Raw genomic sequence first — 22400 nt, forward strand, 5'->3', positions numbered from 1 at the left:
GTGCCGGAGCAGTTGCTCTGCTTGGGTCTGTGTGTCGGACCTAAGGCCTTGGTGGCATGGGCTCATGAGGGAATCTCCTGATCCACCAGTCGCAAAGATCCATGGGAGAAGCATGGTTTCCTGAGGTTGCACAATCACTCACTGCTTCCCTTGGCTGGGAGTGGGGGTTCCTTTGGCTCTCTGTCGCTCCTGGGGGCTGTTGCCCCATCCTGCTTTTCTTTGTTCTCTGTGGGTCGAGTTGTTTTCCTGATCAGTCCCAATGCAAGTACCTGGATATTTCAGTTGAAGGTGCTATATTCACTTGCCTCTTTTGTTCCTCTCTGCGAGCGCTGTGGACTACAGCTGTTTCTAATCAGCCATTTTCGGCCGGGCGCGGTGGCTCAAGCCTGTAATCCAGCACTTTGGGAGGCCGAGACGAGTGGATCACGAGGTCAGGAGATCGAGACCATCCTGGCTAACACGGTGAAACCCCGTCTCTACTAAAAAAAAATACAAAAAACTAGCCGGGCGAGGTGGCGGGCACCTGTGGTCCCAGCTGCTCCGGAGGCTGAGGCAGGAGAATGGCGTAAACCCAGGAGGCGGAGCTTGCAGTGAGCTGAGATCCGGCCACTGCACTCCAGCCTGGGAGACAGAGCGAGACTCCGTCACAAAAAAACAAAACAAAAAAAAAAACTAATCAGCCATCTTGGCCTGGCAATCTACAGTAGTAAATCTTAACCTTGGGTAGTGTGATTCTTCCTACTTTACTATTCTTTTTTAATATTGTTTTAGCAATGTTTGTTCTTTTGACTTTCCATATAGATTTTAAGACCAGTTTGTCTATATCTACAAAAGGAGGCTTTTGATAGGAAGTATGTTAAACCTATAGACCGTTTTGAAGAGAATTGACATCTTTGTTGTCTTCCAGTTAACTGACACTGCATGTCTCTCCATCTGTTTAGATCTATTTTTATTTTTTCATCAGCATTTTGTAGTTTTCAGCCTGCTGATTCTGTACATATTTTGTTAGATTTATACTTAAGTATTTAATTTTCTTTGGAGTGGTTGTAAATAGTATTGTGCTTCAATTTTGGCTTCCTATTTTTTATTGCTAGCATAGAGGAATACAATTGATTACTATTCTGTAATATTACTAAAAATGTTCTTGAAGATTCCTTCGAGTATTATCTCTGGATATAAGCTTCTGGGCTGATAGGTCTTATCTTTTAGCACTTGAAAAATGTTGTGCTACTTTCTTCCCGTTTTGTGTTTTTTGGTGAGAAATCCTCTAATTCTAATTGTTGTTCTCCTATAAATAATGCTTTTTCTTTCTGAATGTTTTCAAGATTTTTTTAAGTTTTCAGAAATTTGATTATGATGTATCTAAGCATGGATTTCTTTGGGTTTATTATATTAGTTGTTTTAGCTTTTTGAATTACATATTTATGTCTTTCATTAAGTTTGAGAAGTCTTCAATCATTATTTTGTTAAGAAGTTTTTTCAGACCAGCCTGGGCAACATGACAAAACACTGTCTCTATAAAAAATAAAAAAAATTAGCTGGATATGGTGGCACATGTCAGTGGTCCCAGCTACTCGGGAGGCTAAGGCAGGAGGATCGCCTAAGCCTGGAAGTTTGAGGCTGCAGTGAGCTGTGATCATTCCACCACACTCCAGCCTGTGTAACAGAGTGAGAGCCTGCCTCTCTCTCTCTTTTTTTTTTTTTTTAGCATCCTATGCCCTCTCCTTCTGTAATTCCAGTCATAGGAATGTTAGAGACTTTGTTATTGTCCCACAGATATTTGTTGCTGTGTTCATTTTTTCTTTTCTTTCTTTCTTTCTTTCTTTTTTTTTTTTAAGTATACTTTCAGTTCTGGGTTACATGTGCTGAATGTGCAGTTTTGTTACATAGGTATACATGTGCCCTGGTGGTTATCAACCTGTCACCTACATTAGGTATTTCTCCTAATATTATCCCTCCCTTAACCCCCCACCCTCCGACAGGCCCCATGTTCCCCTCCCTGTGTCCATGTGTTCTCATTGTTCAACTCCCACTTATGAGCAAGAACATGCGGTGTTTGGTTTTCTGAACTTGTGATAGTTTGCTGAGAATGATGGTTTCCAGCTTTATCCATGTCCCTGCGAAGGACATGAACTCATCCTTTTTTATGGCTGCATAGTATTCCATGATATATATGTGCCACATTTTCTTAATCCGGTCTATCATTGATGGACATTTGGGTTGGTTCCAAGACTTTGCTACTGTAAATAGTGCTGCAATAAACATATGTGTGCCTGTGTCTTTATCATAGCATGATTTATAATCCTTTGGGTATATGCCCAGTAATGGGATTGCTGGGCCAAATGGTATTTCCAGTTCTAGATCCTTGAGGAATCACCACACTCTCTTCCACAATGGTTGAACTAATTTACACTCCCACCAACAGTGTAAAAGCATTCCTATTTTTCTACAACCTCTCCAGCATCTGTTGTTTCCTGACTTTTTAATGATTGCCATTGTAACTGGTATGAGATGGAATCTCACTGTGGTTTTGATTTGCATTTCTCTAGTGACCAGTGATGATGAGCATTTTTTCATATGTCTGTTGGCTGCATAAATGTCTTCTTTTGAGAAGTATCTGTTCATATCCTTTGCCCACTTTTTGATGGGGTTGTTTTCTTCTTGTAAATTTGTTTAAGTTCTTTGTAGATTCTGGATATTAGCCCTTTGTTAGATGGATAGATTGCAAAAATTTTCTCCCATTCTGTGGGTTGCCTGTTAACTCTGATGATAGTTTCTTTTGCTGTGCAGAAGCTGTTTAATTAGATTCCGTTTGTCAATTTTGGCTTTTGTTGCCATTCCTTTTGGTGTTTTCGACATGAAGTCTTTGCCCATGCCTCTGTCCTGAATGGTCTTGCCCAGGTTTTCTTCTAGGAGTTTTATGGTCTGAAGTCTTACGTTTAAGTTTTTGATCCATTTTGAGTTGATTTTTTGTAAAAGGTGTAAGGAAGGGGTCCAGTTTCAGTTTTCTGCATGTGGCTAACTAGTTTTCCCAACACCATTTACTAAATCTGGAGTCTTTTCCCCATTGCTTCTGTGTGTCATGTTTGTCTAAGATCAGATGGTTGTAGCTGTGTAGTGTTATTTCTGATGCCTCTGTTCTGTTCCATTGGTCTCTATATCTTTTTTGGTACCAGTACCATGCTGTTTTGGGTACTGTAGCCTTGTAGTATAGTTTGAAATCAGGTAGCATGATACCTCCAGCTTTGTTCTTCTTGCCCAGGATCGTCTTGCCTAGGCAGGCTCTTTTTTGGTTCCATATGAAGTTTAAAGTAGTTTTTTCTAATTCTGTGAAGAAAGTCAGTGGTAGCTTCATGGGAATAGCATTGTATCTATAAATTACTTTGGGCCCTATGGCCATTTTCATGATATTGATTCTTCCTATGCATGAGCATGGAATGTTTTTCTATTTGTTTGTGTCTTCTCTGATTTCCTTGAGCAGTGGTTTGTAGTTCTCCTTGAGCAGGTCCTTCACATCCCTTGTAAGTTGTATTCGTAGGTATTTTATTATCTTAGTAGCAATTGTGAATGGGAGTTCACTCATGATTTGGCTATTATTGGTGTATAGGAATGCTTGTGATTTTTGCACATTGATTTTGTATCCTGAGACTTTGCTGAAGTTGCTTACCAGCTTAAGGAGGTTTTGGGCTGAGATGATGGGGTTTTCTAAATATACAATCACGTCATCTGCAAACAGACAATTTGATTTTCTCTCTTCCTATTCAAATACTCTTTATTGCTTTCTCTTGCCTGATTGCCCTGGCCAGAACTTCCAATACTATGTTGAATAGGAGTGGTGAGAGAGGGTGTCTTTGTCTTGTGCTGGTTTTCAAAGGGAATGCTTCCAGTTTTTTTGCCCATTCAGTATGATACTGACTATAGTTTTGCCATAAATAGCTCTTATTATTTTGAGATACATTCCATCAATACCTAGTTTATTGAGAGTTTTTAGCATGAAGGGGTGTTGAATTTTATCAAAGGCCTTTTCTGTATCTATTGAGATAATCATATGGTTTTTGTCATTGGTTCTGTTTATGGGATGGATTATGTTTATTGCTTTGCATATGTTGATTCAGCCTTGCACCCCAAGGATGAAGCCAACTTGATCATGGTGGTTAAGCTTTTTTATGTGCTGCTGGATTTGGTTTGCCAGTATTTTATTGAGGATTTTCACATTGATATTCATCAGGGATATTGGCCTGAAATTTTTTTGTGTGTCTCTCTGCCAGATTTTGGTATCAGGATGATGCTGGCCTCATAATATGAGTTAGGGAGGAGTCCCTATTTTTCTATTGTTTGGAATAGTTTTAGAAGGAATGGTACCAGCTCCTCTTTGTACCTCTGGTAGAATTCGGCTGTGAATCCGTCTGGTCCTGAACTTTTTTGGTTGGTAGGCTATTAAGTCCTGCCTCAATTTCAGAAATTGTTATTGGTCTATTCAGGGATTCAACTTCTTCCTGGCTTAGACTTGGGAGGGTGTATGTGTCCACAAATTTATCCATTTCTTCAAGATTTTCTCTTTTATTTGTGTAGAGGTGTTTATAGTATTCTCTGATGGTGGTTTGTATTTCTGTGGGATCAGTGGTGATATCCCCTGTATTATTTTTTATTGCATCTATTTGATTCTTCTCTCTTTTCTTCTTTATTAGTCTGGCTAGTGGTCTATCTATTTTGTTGATTTTTTTCAAAAAACCAGCTCCTGGATTCATTGATTTTTTGAAGAGTTTTTTGTGTCTCTATCTCCTCCAGTTCTTCTCTTTAGTTATTTCATGTCTTCTGCTAGCTTTTGAATTTGTTTGCTGTTGCTTCTCTAGGTCTCTTAATTTCGATGTTAAAGTGTCAATTTTAGAACTTTCCAGCTTTCTCTTGTGGGCATTTAGTGCTATAAATTTCCCTGTAAGCACTGCTTTAAATGTGTCCCAGATATTCTGGTACATTGTGTCTTCATTCTCATTGATTTCAAAGAACATCTTTATTTCTGCCTTCATTTCATTATTTACCTAGTAGTCATTCACAGGCAGGTTGTTCAGTTTCCATTTATTTGTGTGGTTTTGAGTGGGTTTGTTAATCCTGAATTCTAATTTGGTTGCACTATGTTCTGAGAGACTGTTTGTTATGATTTCCGTTCTTTTGCATTTGCTAAGAAGTGTTTTACTTTCAATTATGTGATCAATTTTAGAATAAGTGCAATGAGGTGCTGAGAAGAATGTATATTCTGTTGATTTGGGGTGGAGAGTTCTGTAGATGTCTATTAGGTCCGCCTGGCCCAGAGCTGAGTTCAAGTCATGAATATCTTTGTTTATTTTCTGTCTCACTGATCTGTCTAACATTGACAGTGGGGTGTTAAAGTCTCCCACTATTATTGTTTGGGAGTCTAGGTCTCTAAGAACTTGCTTTATGAATTTGGGTACTCCTGTATTGGGTGCATATATATTTAGGATAGTTAGCTCTTCCTGCTGCATTGTTCCCTTTACCATTATGTAAAGCCCTTCTTTGTCTCTTTTGATTTGTTTTTTGATTTAAAGTCTGTTTTATCAGAAATTAGGATTGCAACTCCTGCTTTTTTTTTTTTTTTTTTTTTTGCTTTCCATTTGCTTGATAAATATTCCTCCATCCCTTTATTTTGAGCCTATGTGTGTCTTTGCACATGAGATGGCTCTCCTGAATACAGCACACTGATGGGTCTTGATTCTTTATCCAATTTGTCAGTCTGTGTCTTTTAATTGGGGCATTTAGCCTGTTTACATTTAAGGTTAATATTGTTATGTGTGAATTTGATCCTGTTATTATGATGCTAGCTGGTTGTTTTGCCTATTAGTTAATGCAGTTTCTTCATAGTGTCAATGTTCTTTAAAATTTCATATGTTTTTGCAGTGGCTGGTACTAGTTGTTCCATTCCAAATTTAGTGCTTCCCTCAGGAGCTCTTGTAAGGCAGGTCTGGTGGTGACAAAATCCCTTAGCATTTGCTTGTCTATAAGGGATTTTATTTCTTCTTCCCTTATGAAGCTTAGTGTGGCTGGATATGAAATTCTGGGTTTAAAATTCTTTTCTTTCAGAATGTTGAATATTGGCCCCTACTCTCTTCTGGCTTGTAGGGTTTCTGCAGAGATCCCCTGTCAGTCTGATGGGCTTCCCTTTGTGGGTAACTCGACCTTTCCAAGGGAGTGAGCAGTTCTGTCTCACTGGCATTCCAGGTGCCACTGGGGTATGGAAAAATAAAGAAAAAAGTTCCTATAATGTAAATCTTAAACTATGAACTTTGGATGATAATAACACATACACATAGATGAGACTATGAACAAATATTAGGAGAAGAAACTTGAACTTTTAGAAAGAATAAATATTAGTAATTGACTAAAACTCAATAGGCTAATCAGGACATTAGACACTGAAGAGAAAATTAGTGAATTGGAAGGTAGACCTGAGGAAGTTGTCTATACGGCATTGCAGAAAGACTTAAAAATACATAAAAACAAGGTTAACAGAAATAGAGACTGCAATGAGAAGATCCAAAATGCATTTGAATTCCAGAAAGAGAATATAGAAAGCATAGTAAAGTTCAAAGAAAGAATGCTTAAGAATTTTTCAAAATTAATGAAAGACATTACTCTAAAGATTTAAGATGCACACTCCTAAAGCAGGAGTAATGAAAATGTACTGGACACGTAGTAGTGAAACTGTGCAACACCAAGACAAAACAAAATTCTCAATGTTACCAGACAGAAAAAGACAAAATAACCTGCAAACTAGGTATTAAGCAGACTTCTTAAGAGCAAAAACAAAGGCCAAAAGGCAATGGATAACATCTTCAATTAGCTGAGAAAATACATTGAGTTCCTTATTCAGCAAAACTATTATTTTATAATGAAGGTGAAGCTAATTTTTCTGGCAAAAGTCCAAGAGTTTATTATTCACAGATCCTCATTTAAAAATGAAACCACAGGCGGGGTGCGGTGACTCATGCTGGTAATCTCAGCACTTTGGGAGGCCAAGGCAGGCAGATCACTTGAGGTCAGGAATTCAAGACCAGCCTGGCCATCATAGTGAAACGCTGTTTCTATTAAAAATACAAAAATTAGCTGGGCGTGGTGGCACGTATCTGTAGTCCCAGATACTTGGGAGGCTGAGGTGGAAGAATTGCTTGAACTCGGGAGGTGGAGGTTGCAGTAAGCCGAGATCGCACTACTGCACTCTTATCTTGGGTGACAGAATGAGACCCTGTCTCACAAAAAAACTAAAAAACAAAAAACAAAAATCAAACCACAAAGCAAGGATTAAGATACAAAGAGAAATAGCAAGCAATATTGGTAAATACATGAATGTATCTGAAAAACATAGACTGTAAAAATAATTTTATCATGACTAATTTTGGGGTGCATAAATGTAGCAGAATGAAAATATCAGATAACAATAGCAAAGACAATGGAACAGTACTGTAAAAATTATGCACTATGGAAAGCACTAGGTAAGGTGTCATAAACAAAACTGAATAAATCAGTAATCATCATAAACATAAATGGTTTAAACATGCCACTTAAAAGACCTATACTCTAAGACGGGGAAAAAGGATCCAGTTATTTTCTATTCACAAGAAGTATTAGAATCTGAAAAGTACAACAATAGAGAAAGACAAAGCAGAGGAAAATATTAACCAACAAAAGCTATTGTTTAAAATAGAATTTAAATCAGAAATTATTATTTGAAATAAAGAATATCAGAGGTTCCTGGGAAATATGGCTGAATAGGAACAGCTCTGGTCTGCAGCTCCCAGTGAGACCAACGCAGAAGGCGGGTGATTTCTGCATTTCCAACTGAGGTACCGGGTTCATCTCATTGGGACTGGTTAGAAAGTAGGTGCAACTAGGCCGGGTGCGGTGGCTCAAGCCTGTAATCCCAGCACTTTGGGAGGCCAAGACGGGCGGATCACGAGGTCAGGAGATCGAGACCATCCTATCCTGGCGAACACGGTGAAACCCCGTCTCTACTAAAAAATACAAAAAACTAGCCGGGCAAGGTGGCGGGCGCCTGTAGTCCCAGCTACTCAGGAGGCTGAGGCAGGAGAATGGCATAAACCCGGGAGGTGGAGCTTGCAGTGAGCTGAGATCCGGCCACTGCAGTCCAGCCTGGGCCACAGAGAGAGACTCCGTCTCAAAAAAAAAAAAAAAAGAAAGTAGGTGCAGCTCATGGAGGGTGAGCAGAAGCAGGGTGGGGTGTTGCTTCACCTGGGAAGTGCAAGAGACCAGGGACCTCCCTTGCCTAGACAAGGGAAGCTGTGAGGGACTGTGCTATCCGGACCAGGAACTATGCTATCTGGACCAGGTACTATGCTTTTCCCATGGTTTTTGCAACCTACAGACCAGGAGATTCCCTTGTGTGCCTACACCACCAGGGCACTGGGTTTCAAGCACAAAACTGGGCAGCTGTTTGGGCAGACACCGAGCTAGCTGCAGGAGTTTTTGTTTGTTTTGTTTTTTCATACGCCAGTGGCACCTGGAACCCCAGCAAGAACAATTCACTCTCCTGGAAATGGGGCTGAAGCTAGGGAGCCAAGTGGTCTCTCTCAGCGGGTCCCACTCCCATGGCACCCAGCAAGCTAATAACCACTGGCTTGAAATTCGCGCTGCCAGTACAGCAGTCTGAAGTTGACCTGGGATGATCCAGCTTGGTGGGGGGTGGGGCGCCCACCATTACTGAGGCTTGTGTGGGCAGTTTTCCCCTCACAGTGTTAAGGAAGCCACTGGGGAGTTCGGACTGTGTGGAATTCACTGTGGTGCGGCAAAGCAGCCGTGGCCACACTGCCTCTCTAGATTCCTCCTCACTGGGCAGGGCATCTCTGAAAGAAAATCAGCCTCAGTCAGGGGCTTATAGATAAAACTCCCATCTTCCTGGGACAGAACACTGGGGGAAGGTGCAACTGTGGGAGCAGCTTCAGCAGACTTAAACATTCCTGCCTGCCAGCTCTGAAGAGAGCAGCTGATCTCCCAGCATAGTACTCAAGCTCTGCTAAGGGACAGACTGCCTCCTCAGGTGGGTCCCTAACTCCCATGCCACCTGACTGGGAGACACCTCCCAGCAGTGGTCAACAGACACCTCATACAGGAGAGCTTTGGCTGGCATCAGACTGGTGCCCTCTGGGATGAAGCTTCCAGAGGAAGGAGCAGGCAGCAATCTTTGCTTCCAGAGGAAGGAGCAGGCAGCAATCTAGTACCACTAGTGATATCCTGGCAAATAGGGTGTGTAGTGGACCTCCAGCAAACTCCAGCAGATCTGCAGAAGAGGGCGTAACTGTTAGAAGGAAAACCAACAAACAGAAAGCAATAACATCGGCTGGGCATGGTGGTTCACGCCTGTAATCCCAGAACTTTGGGAGGCTGAGGCGAGCAAATCACGAGGACAGGAGTTTGAGACCAGCCTGGCTAATATGGTGAAACCCCGTTTCTACTAAAAATACAAAAAGTAGCTGGACATGGTGGTGTGCACCTGTAGTCCCAGCTACTTGGGAAGCTGAGATGGGAAAATCACTTGAACCTGGAAGGTGGAGGTTGCAGTGAACTGAGATCATGTGCCACTGCACTCCAGCCTGGGCAACAGAGCAAGACTGTCTAAAAAAAAAAAAAAAGAAAAAGAAAAAGAAAACAATAACATCAACATCAACAAAAAGGACGCCCACACAAAAACCGCATGCAAGGTCATCAACATCAAAGATCAAAGGTAGATAAATCCACAAAGATGAGGAAAAACCAGCATAAAAATGCTGAAAATGCCAAAAACCAGAATGCCTCTGATCCTCCAAATGATTGCAACTCCTCTCCAGCAAGGGCACAAAACTGGACAGAGAATAAGTTTGACGAATTGACAGAAGTAGACTTCAGAAAGTGGGTAATAACAAACTGCTCTGAGCTAATGCAAGGAAACTAAGAACTTTGATAAAAGGTTACAGGAACTGCTAACTAGAATAACCAGTTCAGAGAAGAATATAAATGACCTGATGGAGCTGAAAAACATAGCACAAGAACTTTGTGAAGCGTACACAAGTATCAATAGCAAGATCAATGAAGCAGAAGAAAGGATATCAGAAATTGAAGATCAATTTAATGAAATAAAGTGTGAAGACAAGATTAGAGAAAAAAGAATGAAAAGGAATGAACAAAGCCTCCAGGAAGTATGGGACTACGTGAAAAGACCAAACCTACAAGTGATCGGTGTACCTCAAAGTGACAGGAATAATTTCCAAGTTGGAAAACAAGCTTCAGGATATTATCCAGGAGAACTTCCCCAGCCTAGCAAGACAGGCTAGCATTCAAATTCAGGAAATACAGAGAACGCCACAAAGATATTCCCCGAGAAGTGCAACCCCAAGACACATAATCATCAGATTCTCCAAGGCTGAAATGAAGGAGAAAATGTTAAGGGCAACCAGAGAGAAAGGTCAGGTTACCTACAAAGGGAAGTCCATCAGACTTAACAGTGGCTCTCTCTGCAGAAACCCTACAAGCCAGAAGAGAGTGGGGGCCAATACTTAACATTCTTAAAAAAAAGAATTTTCCACCCAGAATTTTATATCCAGCTACACTAAGCTTCATAAGGGAAGGAGAAATAAAATCCTTTATAGACAAGCAAATGCTGAGGGATTTTGTCACCACCAGGCCTACCTTAAAAGAGCTCCTGAAGGAAGCACTAAATATGGAAAGGAAAAACCAGTACCAGCCAATGCAAAAACACACCAAAATATAAAGACCAATGACACTATGAAGAAACTGCATCAACTAATGTGCAAAATAACTAGCATCATGGGGATAGGATCAAATTCACACATAACAATATATATTATTATTATTATTATTATTTTTATTATACTTTAAGTTCTTGGGTACATGTACACAACATGCAGGTTTGTTACATATGTATACATATGCCATGTTGGTGTGCTGCACCCATTAATTCGTCATTTACTTTAGGTATTCCTCCTAAGGCTATCCCTCCCCCCTGCCCCCACCCCACGACAGGCCCCAGTGTGTGATGTTCCCCACCCTGTGTCCAAGTGCACACATAACAATATTAACCTTAAATGTAAATGGGCTAAATGCCCCAATTGAAAGACACAGACTGGCAAATTGGATAAAGAGTCAAGACTCATCAGTGTGCTGTATTCAGGAGACCCATCTCACTTGCAAAGACATGCATAGGCTCAAAATAAAGGGATGGAAGAATATTTACCAAGCAAATGAAAAGAAAAAAAATGCACGGGTTGCAATCCTAGTCTCTGATAAAACAGATTTTAAACCAACAAAGATCAAAAGAGACAAAGAAGGGCATCACATAATGGTAAAGGGATCAATGCAACAAGAAGAGCTAAATATCCTAAATATATGTGCATCCAATACAAGAGCACCCAGATTCATAAAGCAAATTCTTAGAGACCTGTAAAAAGACTTAGACTCCACACAATAATAGTGGGAGATTTTAACACCCCACTGTCAATATTAGACAGATCAACGAGACAGAAAATTAACAAGGATATTCAAGGCTTGAACTCAGCTCTGGACCAAGCAGACCTAATAGACATCTACAGAACTCTCCACCCCAAATCAGCAAAATATACATTCTCCTCAGCACCACAAAGAACTTATTCTAAAATCAACTACATAATTGGAAGTTAAACACTCCTCAGCAAATGCAAAAGAATGGAAATCATAACAAACAGTATCTGAGACCACAGTGCAATCAAATTAGAATTCAGGATTAAGAACTCCCTCAAAACCACACAGCTACATGGAAACTGAACAACCTGCTCCTGAATGACTACTGGGTAAATAAGGAAATTAAGGCAGAAATAAGTTATTTGAAACCAATCAGAACAAAGATCCAATGTACCAGAATCTCTGAGACACCACTAAAGCAGTGTTTAGAGGGAAATTTATAGCACTAAATGCCCACCTCAGAAAACGGGAAAGATCTAAAATAGACACCCTACCATCACAATGAAAAGAACTAGAGAAGCAAGAGCAAACACATTCAAAAGCCAGCAGAAGACGAGGAATAACTAAGATCAGAGCAGAACTGAAAGAGATACAGACACAAAGATCCCTTCAAAAGATCAATGAATATAGGAGCTGGATTTTTGAAAAGATTAATAGATAGACCTCTAGCCAGGCTAATGAAGAAAAGAGAGAAGAATCAAATACACACAATAAAAAATGATATATGGGATATCACCACTGATCCTACAGAAATACAAAATAACTAAGATCAGAGCAGAACTGAAATAGATACAGACACAAAAATCCCTTCAAAAGATCAATAAATCCAGGAGCTGGATTTTTGAAAAGATTAACAGATAGACCTCTAGCCAGGCTAATGAAGAAAAGAGAGAAGAATCAAATAGACGCAATAAAAAAATGATATAGGGGATATCACCACTGATCCCACAGAAATACAAACTACCATCAGAGAATACTATAAACACCTCTACACAAATAAAAGAGAAAATCTAGAAGAAATGGATAAATTCCTGGACACATACACCCTCTCAAGACTAAATCAGGAAGAAGTTGAGTCCCTGAATAGACCAGTAACAAGTTCTGAAATTGAGGCAGTAATTAATAGCCTACCACCCCCCCCCAAACAAAAAAACAGCCCAGGACCAGACGGATTCACAGCTGAATTCTACCAGAGGTACAAAGAGGAGCTGGTGCCATTCCTTCTGAAACTATTCCAAACAATAAAAAAAGAGGGACTCCTCCCTAACTCATTTTATGAGGCCACCATCATCCTGATATCAAAACCTGGCAGAGACACAACAAAAAAGAAAATTTCAGGCCAATATATCTGATGAAGATTGATGCAAAAATCCTCAGTAAAATACATGCAAACTGAATCCAGCAGCACATCAGAAAGCTTATCCACCATGATCAAGTCGACTTCATCCCTGGGACGCAAGGCTGGTTCAACATATGCAACTCAATAAATGTAATCCATCACATGAACAGAACCAATGGCAAAAACCACATTATTATCTCAATAGATGCAGAAAAGGCCTTTAATACAATTTGATACCCCTTCATGCTAAAAACATTCAATAAACTAGGTATTGTTGAAACATATCTCAAACTAATAAGAGCTATTTATGACAAACCCACAGCCAATTTCATACTGACTGGGCAAAAGCTGGAAGCATTGCTTTGAAAACTGGCACGAGACAAGGATGCTCTCTCTCACCACTCCTGTTCAACATAATATTGGAAATTCTGGCCAGGCCAGTCAGGCAAGAGAAAGCAATAAAGCATATTCAAATAGGAAGAGAGGAAGTCAAATTGTCTCTGTTTGCAGATGACATGATTGTATATTTAGAAAACCCCATCTCAGCCCAAAAACTTCTTAAGCTGATAGGCAACTTCAGCAAAGTCTCCGGATACAAAATCAATGTGCAAAAATCACAAGCATTCTATACACCAATAATAGACAGACAGCCAAATCATGAATGAACTCCCAGTTGCTACAAAGAGAATAAAATACCTAGAAATACAATTTATAAGGGACATGAAGGACCTGTTCAAGGAGAACTACTCACCACTGTTCAAGGAAATAAGACAGGACACAAACAAATGGAAAAACATTCCATGCTCATGGATAGGAAGAATCAATATTGTGAAAATGGCCATACGGCCCAGGGTAATTTATAGATTCAATGTTATTCCCATCAGGCTACCATTGACTTTCTTCACAGAATTAGAAAAAACTACTTCAGATTTCATATGGAACAAAAAAGGGCCTGTATAGCCAAGACAATCCTAAGCAAAAAGAACAAAGCTGGAGGCATCATGTTACCTGACTTCAAACTATACTACAAGGCTACAGTAACTAAAAGAGCATGGTACTGGTACCAAAAACTATATGTAGACCAAGAGAAGAGAACAGAGGCTTCAGAAATATCACCACACATCTACAACCATCTGATCTTTGACAAACCTGACAAAAACAAGCAATGGGGAAGGGATTTCCTATTTAATAAATGGTTTTGGGAAAACTGGCTAGCCATATGCAGAAAACTGAAACTAGACCCCTTCTTTACACTTTATACAAAAATTACCTGATTAAACAATTAAACAGAAAACCTAAAACCATAAAAACCCTAGGAAAAAACCTAGGCAATACCATTCAGGAAAAAAGCATGGGCAAAAAAGACTTTATGACTAAAACACCGAAAGCAATGGCAACAAAAGCCAAAATTGATAAATGGGATCTAATTAAACTAAAGAGCTTCTGCTCAGCGAAATAAGCTATCATCAGAGTCAACAGGCAACCTATAGAATGGGAGAAAATTTTTGCAATCTATCCATCTGACAAAGGTCTAATATCCAGAACCTATAAGGAACTTAAACAAATGTATAAGAAAACAAAACAGCCTCATCAAAATGTGGGCGAAGGATATGAACAGACAGACACTTCTCAAAAGAAGACATTTATGTGGCCAAGAAACATATGAAAAAAGCTCATCATCACTGCTCATTAGAGAAATGCAAATCAAAACCACAGTGAGATTCCATCTCATGCCAGTTACAATGGCAATCATTAAAAAGTCAGGAAACAACAGATGTGGAGAGGCTGTGGAGAAACAGGAACACTTTTACACTGTTGGTAGGAGTGTAAATTAGTTCAACCATTGTGGAAAACAGTGTGGTGATTCCTCAAGTATCTAAAACCAGCAATCCTATTACTGGGTATATCCCCAAAAGGATTATAAATCATTTTACTATAAAGACACATGCACACATATGTTTATTGCAGCACTATTTACAATAGAAAAGACTTGGAACCAGCCCAAATGACCATCAATGATAGACTGGATAAAGAAAATGTGGCACATATATACCATGGAATACTATGCAGTCATAAAAAAGAATGAGTTCATGTTCTTTGCAGGGACATGGATGAAGCTGTAAACCATCATTCTTAGCAAACTAACACAGGAACAGAAAACTAAACACTGCATGTTCTTGCTCATAAGAGTGAGTTGAACAATGGCAACACCTGGACACAGGAAGGGAGATATCACACACTGGGGCCTGTCAAGAGGAGCGAGAGCATTAGGACAAATACCTAATGCATGTGGGGCTTAAAACCTACATGACAGATTGATAGGTGCAGCAAACCACCATGGCACATGAATACCTATGTAACAAACCTGCACGTTCTGCAAATGTACCCCAGAACTTAAAGTATAATAATAAAAAAAGAAAGGATATCATTAAAATTGATAAAAGATTATTCTCCCGGAAAAATCTGGATTCTATATACACAGAACACATACTAAGAATGTGTAAATGTAAATTGTATAAAGCAAAATTGTATCTCTTTCCACAGTATACTAAAAAATCCAAGAAATGGCCAGAAAACTATTAGTAATAATATGAGAGTCTGAAAATATAAAAAATGAATTACTTTTCTCTATACTTGTTAAAATTAATTTAAAAAATGTAAAAATACCACTTACAATGACAACAAAACATTACAGGTATGTAGGAGTAAATATAACAAGAACTAATATGAAGAAATCTAAACTTTTGAGAAAGCACCAACTGTAAAGTCTTGTGAAAGCACCAATATGAAGACCTAAACCAATGAAGACTCATACAACATTTCTGCGTGGAGTGACTTCAGTAATAACAGTAATGTCAAATAGCTCCAAATAGATAACTCATTTTCAGTCAGAATGCTATTTTTTTTTTTTTTTGAGGAGAGTCAGGTAAAATTAAAGTTCATATGGCAGAACATATTCCAAAAGAGCCAAGAAAACAATGAAAAAAAGAGTAGAATAAGACATATTTAATAGATACTCAAACTTTTCATATACCGTGTATAATTGAAGCAGTATGATATGACATTTTTATCCTAATTGCCTCACTTTACAAAACTGTAATATTACCAATATACTGTGTCTGCTTGTGTATTTTATTGTCTATATATCTGTTTATGTACTTTATACATAAGCTGATAAGCAACTTCAGCAAAGTCTCAGGATGCTGAACATCTGTGATTTGTACCTGAAAAGAATAAGTCACAATAAGTCACTGGATTTCTTGATCCACCTGGAACTCGTTTTTGACCCTTGGAGGGCAATGTTGACCCTGTTGAGAATGCACAATTTAGTGGAAAAAGAATAGTTGATTCTACAAATGTTGCTGACATAATTTGGTATCTGTCAGGAAGGAAAAAAAGTGAAACCTCTGTTTGCACCATAACAAAATGGATTAAATATTTAATTGTAAAAAAGAAATAGAAAATAAAAATTGTAAAATAGAAAAAATTAAGTGAATATAAATATGTGTGCCACAGTAGTCAACAAGACTATTTATTTATTTATTTATTTCAACTTTTTTAAAGATTCAGCAAATACATGTGCAGGTTTGTTACCTGTGTATATTGTGTGATGCTGAGGTTTGGAATATGAATGATCCTGTCACCCAGGTAGTGAGCACAGTAGCCAATAGGTAGATTTTCAACCCTTGTCCTCCTCCTTTCTTCCCCTCTCTTCTTGTCTCCAGTATCTATTGTTCCCATCTTTATGTTCATGTGTACCCAATGTGTAGCTCCCACTTGTGAGAACATGCCGTATTTGGTTTTGTTTCTGTGTTAAATCGCATAGGATAATGGCCTCCAGCTGCATCCGTGTGACTGCAAAGGACATTTCATTCTATTTAATGGCTGAGTAGTATTCCATGGTATATATGTACCACATTTCTTTATCCAGTCCACTACTGATGGGCACCTAAGTTGATTCCATGTCTTTGCTATAGTGAATAGCACTGCGATGAACATATGAATGCACGTGTCTTTTTGGTAGAATAATTTTTGAGTATACATGCATATGGTAATGGGATTGCTGGGCCAAATGGTAGTTCTACCTTTAGTTCTTTGAGAAATATCCAAACTGCTTTCCACAGTGGCTGGACTAACTTACATTCTCACTAATTGTGTATATGCATTCCAAAGAGACCCTTTACAAAGCCCAGAAGTTACCGAGGATAAGGCAGACACATTTGACTAGATGAAATACATTTTTGTGTAGTAAAATGTACCTTCATTTAATTTGCTTCATTTCAGTTAACAAATCTTTGATGAGCATCTACTATGTGTGAGGCACTTTTCTAAGCACTGGAGAGTCTGCAGTGAACAAAGTCCCTTAGAGTTTACATTCGTGTGGGGCAGAAAGTCAGTAAACAAAAATAAATATATGATGTCAGGTGATAAATGCTAGGAATAAAGATACACCAGGGCAAAGAGATAGAGAATGGGGGGTACTGTTTTAGTTAGGGTAGTCAAATTTAAGCATATTTCTTAAAATAATCGAGTAGTGCATATGTTTGAGGGGGAGTGTTCAGGCTGATTCTGAAGCAAGAACATGCTTGGCAGGCATGAGGAGAAATGAGGAGGCCAGTGTGGCTGCAACAATGGAAGGGAGATGGAGAATGGGTGATGAGGCTAGAGGAGAAGTCAGAAGCTAGATGCTGTAAGGCCTTGAAGGCCATGATAAGAACTTTCATGAAGCTGGACGTGGTTACTCAGCCTAATCCCAGCACTTTGGGAGGCTGAGGTGGGAGGGTTGCTTGAGTCCAGGAGTTTGAGACCAGCTTGGGCAACATAAGACCTCATCTCTACCAAACCTAAAAAATAAAAAATTAGTCGGGCATGGTGGCGTGCATTTGTAGTCCCAACTACTCAGGAGGCCAAATGGAAGGATTGCTTGAGCCCAGGAGGTTGAGGTTGCAGTGAGCTGTGATCATGCCAGTGCACTTGAGCCTGGGCAATAGCTCGAGACCCTGTCTCAAACAAATAAACAAACAAAAAACAATTTTCAACTTTTACACTGATGGGGGTTGGTCTTTGGAGAGTTTTGAGTAGAGAAATGACCTCATCTGATTTACATTTTGAAAGCACGATTCTGTTGGGAGTGGGGAGTGAGATTGAGAAGCTCAGTTTGGAAGCAGGCACAGCAATGCAGGTGAGATATGGCAATGCTTTGGACATCTTGATGAAGGAAATGAGTAGTAGTCAGATTCAAGATATAATTTTAGGGTACAGGTTGATGAATTGGATGTAGAGAAAGAATGAGTAGATTGGGAAAACATATTTTCAGCACAAATGGCAGATAAAAACTTAATATGCAAACACGCATAAAACTGAGTAAGACAAAGGGCAAACCACCAGTTTGAAAAGCAATTAAATCACAGGAGAGAAAATTCAAAATACCGTTAAACTTATGAAAAAATGTTCAGTTTCACTAGTAGTCAGGAAAATACAATTAAAGGAACAGTTAGATACCACTTTTCTCAATAGACAAAGATTAAAAATAGCTAGCGCTTCCAGCACCAGTGCAAGTATGGGGAAGATAGGACTCTCATATATTCCTGTAGGAATGTGAATTATTACAAATTTTGGGAAAAGTAATTAGGTAATATCCATTAACGCTAAAATACACATTTCTTTTGATCTGTCAGTTCTACTTCTGGAAATCTATCCTAGAGAAATAAAATCCTGATCATATATAGAGATGTTTATTGCAGTATCATTTGGCAATGGCAGAATCATTTAGCCAAAGGCAAAAGGCTGGAAACAAGCTAAATGTCTATCTTTAAGGAAATGGTTGAATAAGCAGTAATTCATACACACTACTGGATGCTATGCTATTAAAATGTTAGATTGATGTGTTGTTGTCCATGATGTATTGTTACATGAAGAAAACAAGTTGCAGAATTATGTATATAGTTTGACCCCATTTTTAGAAAAAAATTCCTACATATACTCATACCTGCATACATTTTTATATAAACATGGATTAAGATGTGGAGAGATTCATAGAAAGTTAAGACTGTGAGTTTTTAATTTTTGAAGAGAGAAACTTAATAAAGATTTAAATAGAACATTTATTGAGACCTAGCTTACAATGTGTATAATCTGTAGTATGGCATCTCAAGTTTGACTTCCTAGTCTTGGCAAGTGCTCAAGCTTCTGGATGATGATAGATAAGAGTGTCTTTATTCCTGAAACACTAGGATTACAGGCTTGGATTTCTTCAAAACCACAATTGGAACTTCTCAAGTAGAGTGTAGGAACACTAGTTGTTTTTTTTCTATTCCTGATTGTTTTTAAGGGGGAAAGTAAAGGAATCTCATCAAATATAAAACTGAATATTTTGATTAATTTTTCAGCTTATTCTTTTGTTCCTTTGGATCCTGTTTTTTCCTTCTATGTCTTGTCCCCTTTCCCAGTTCCCTGTATTCACTTCCTTGATATGTCAGTTATAACCTAGGGTGAGAGATATTTAGGGGAAAATGGGAAATTGCATTTTTTAATTTTTATTTTTTGAGATGGAGTCTCATTCTGTTGCCCAGGCTGGAGTGCAGTGGCACGATCTTGGCTCACTGTAACCACTGCCTCCCGGGTTCAAGCAATTCTCCTGCTTCAGCTTCCTGAGTAGCTGGGACTACAGGTGTGCACCACCACGCCTGGCTAATTTTTGCATTTTTAGTAGAGACAGGGTTTCTCCATGTTGGCCAGGCTGGTCTTGAACTCCTGACCTCATGATCCACCTGCCTCGGCCTCTCAAAGTGCTGGGATTACAGGCATGAACCACCACGCCTGGCCAGGAAATTGCATTTTTAATGCAATACTAACTCAGGGAGTCTTTAATTGGGATAGGAGCTGCATTAACTGATTTTACATAAATTGTTTGTTTCCAAATATTTTGTGTTTCTCATTCAGTTTCATTATCTCTAAACTCACCTTTCTGCTTTTCTTTCCTATGTTCTGCTCCTAAATGAAAAACGACTAATTGAATTGACTTCCATTCCATTCTTGTGAACAGGACATTTGACATTTGTATTAGTTTATTTGCAAAACGAAATTTATTATTGATTTCTTAAGGTAAGTTTTCACATTCCTACTTTTATATTGCCACTATCTTAGAAGTACATATTTATGTATTTTCTTAAAATTTTCATCATTTTGTTAAACATGGTGTCATTTTGATAGCTTGTCCTTTTTCCTTTCTTTTTTTGGGGTCCTTTAAGATTTCCATATCTGTATCTTTACAGGAGGGCTAACAATTGCTTTAAATTTGTCAGTTTTTCAGTGGCCTTCAGAAAATGGTCCACAATTTTTTTTTTTTTTTGAGACGGAGTCTCGCTCTGTGACCCAGGCTGGAGTGCAGTGGCCGGATCTCGGCTCACTGCAAGCTCCGCCTCCCGGGTTTACGCTATTCTCCTGCCTCAGCCTCCTGAGTAGCTGGGACTACAGGCTCCCGCCACCTCGCCAGGCTAGTTTTTTTGTATTTTTTAGTAGAGATGGGGTTTCACTGTGTTAGCCAGGATGGTCTCGATCTCCTGACCTCGTGATCCGCCCGTCTTGGCCTCCCAAAGTGCTGGGATTACAGGCTTGAGCCACCGCGCCCGGCCACAAAATTTTTATAGTTAGAGTATTCTATTGTATGATTTACTTGCTTTCAAAGACCTAGTGGGAGCGCAAATGTTTTGACCCCAAGTTAGAAGTTATGGAGAAGATACCGGAAAGTTTCTATAGATCTGTCTCTTCTGAATTCTTGCTTCAGTGGGACATACACACAGATAATGGAGTCAGCTGAGCTGGGTTGCTGAAGCCTATCTATTGTTTTTTAGTAATTGCATTGACAGGGTCCTTGCTTCTTACCAGAAATCTGAGAGAAGTTGCATTAGTCATACCCTTCTAAAACCTAGTAGTGGCCGGCACAGTGGCTCACGCCTGTAATCCCAGCGCTTTGGGAGGCTGAGGCGGTGGATCACCTGAGGTCAGGAGTTTGAGACCAGCCTGGCCAGCATGGTGAAACCCTGTGTCTACTAAAAATACACAAATTAGCTGGGCTTGGTGATGCACCCCTGTAATCTCAGGTACTCAGGAGGCTGAGGCACGAGAATCGCTTGAATCCAGGAGGAGGAGGTTGCAGTGAGCCAAGATCATGGCACTGCACTCCAGCCTGGGTAAACAGTGAAGAGAAACAAACAACAAACAAACAAACAACAAACAAACAAAACAGCCTACTAGTTAGCTGTCAGATGGACCACAGAGGCTGAAAAAAATGACACGAGTATGATGAACATCTAATACTTTTAACTGTGAAAATCTTTCTGGTCAAAAATTTTCCCTGATAACAGCATAATGTATGTAAAAGATATGCCAGCTAAGGCTGGTAAAATCTCTAAATGTGTATTTTCCACAGATGACAAAAGCAATTTACAATGTTAAAATCCGTGTTCAATATCTGTCTTCCATCCTCTTCTCTCTCACTCCCTCTCTCTGGCAACTCAGTTTTGCTAAACCTATGCAGCTCATCAAAGACCTGAGGATTCTGTGACTTTTAAAATTAACATAGGCTTCCATACCTGTGGCAGGGCTGTGAGAACACAGTAGACAGCCGTGCAGTGGATTAGATTGTGCTAGAAATTGTGGAGATACTCTTTTAAGGTTGTGGTTGGGTAGCCTGAAATATTTATGGAACATTTTACACTTTGAGCAGAGACTAATGTCTGGTTTCTCTCCTTTTTTCATCAAACATCTCTAAAGAATAGCACATCAGTATGAAAAGATTCCTTGAAAGACATCTAGTTAGTCCAAAGAATTCAATAACTAGAATTATAGACTCTCAGGAAGTCTATTTGGAAGGGACCATAAAGATAATTTATTCCAATTACTCAGCTATTTCCTGAGTCTCCTCTGTGGCATTCTCACTGAATGAGCCTTAAACTCTTGCTTAAATTCTTTGGGCCTCTGCTTCTCCTTATTACAAAGATAAAATTTGTTCCTTTGTACCTTCCATTCACTGATCTCATTTCTTTGGGGCTATACAAAATATTCTAATCCCTCATGAACTTTCACCTATTTGAACGTTAATTCTCATTGTTTCCTCATATTTGACTTCCCAGGGGAATTCTGCAACTTCCTGCTCACTTGAGTCTTTCTCTCCTGAAGGCATTTAGTTTATCCACATCCCATGATTGAGCTGAATGTAATATTCAGGGTGTGGGCTAACTAGCACAGAATTGAACAGTATAAAAGTAAAATTTCTAAAAATGATTATTTAAAAATAGACTAAAATAAATGAACTCTTTTGGATGTTTGAAAGGCACATCCCACAGCTACTTACTTATATCTCTATATTCTTCTTGCTTACCTTCCTTCTCCTAGCTACCTTCTTTGGAAAGTGCTCTTGAGAAGTTCATTAGTCATCTCCAAATACCAACTACAGTGTTCTTTCAGTCCTTATTTTCCTTGAAGTTTCAGTTATCCTTTAATCATTCATTTTTTCTCAAAACTCTAATCTTCCTTAATT

This window comes from Trachypithecus francoisi, unplaced genomic scaffold, assembly GCF_009764315.1.
Source record: "Trachypithecus francoisi isolate TF-2019V2 unplaced genomic scaffold, Tfra_2.0 Lachesis_group10, whole genome shotgun sequence".
In the NCBI taxonomy this organism is placed as follows: Eukaryota; Metazoa; Chordata; class Mammalia; order Primates; family Cercopithecidae; genus Trachypithecus; species Trachypithecus francoisi.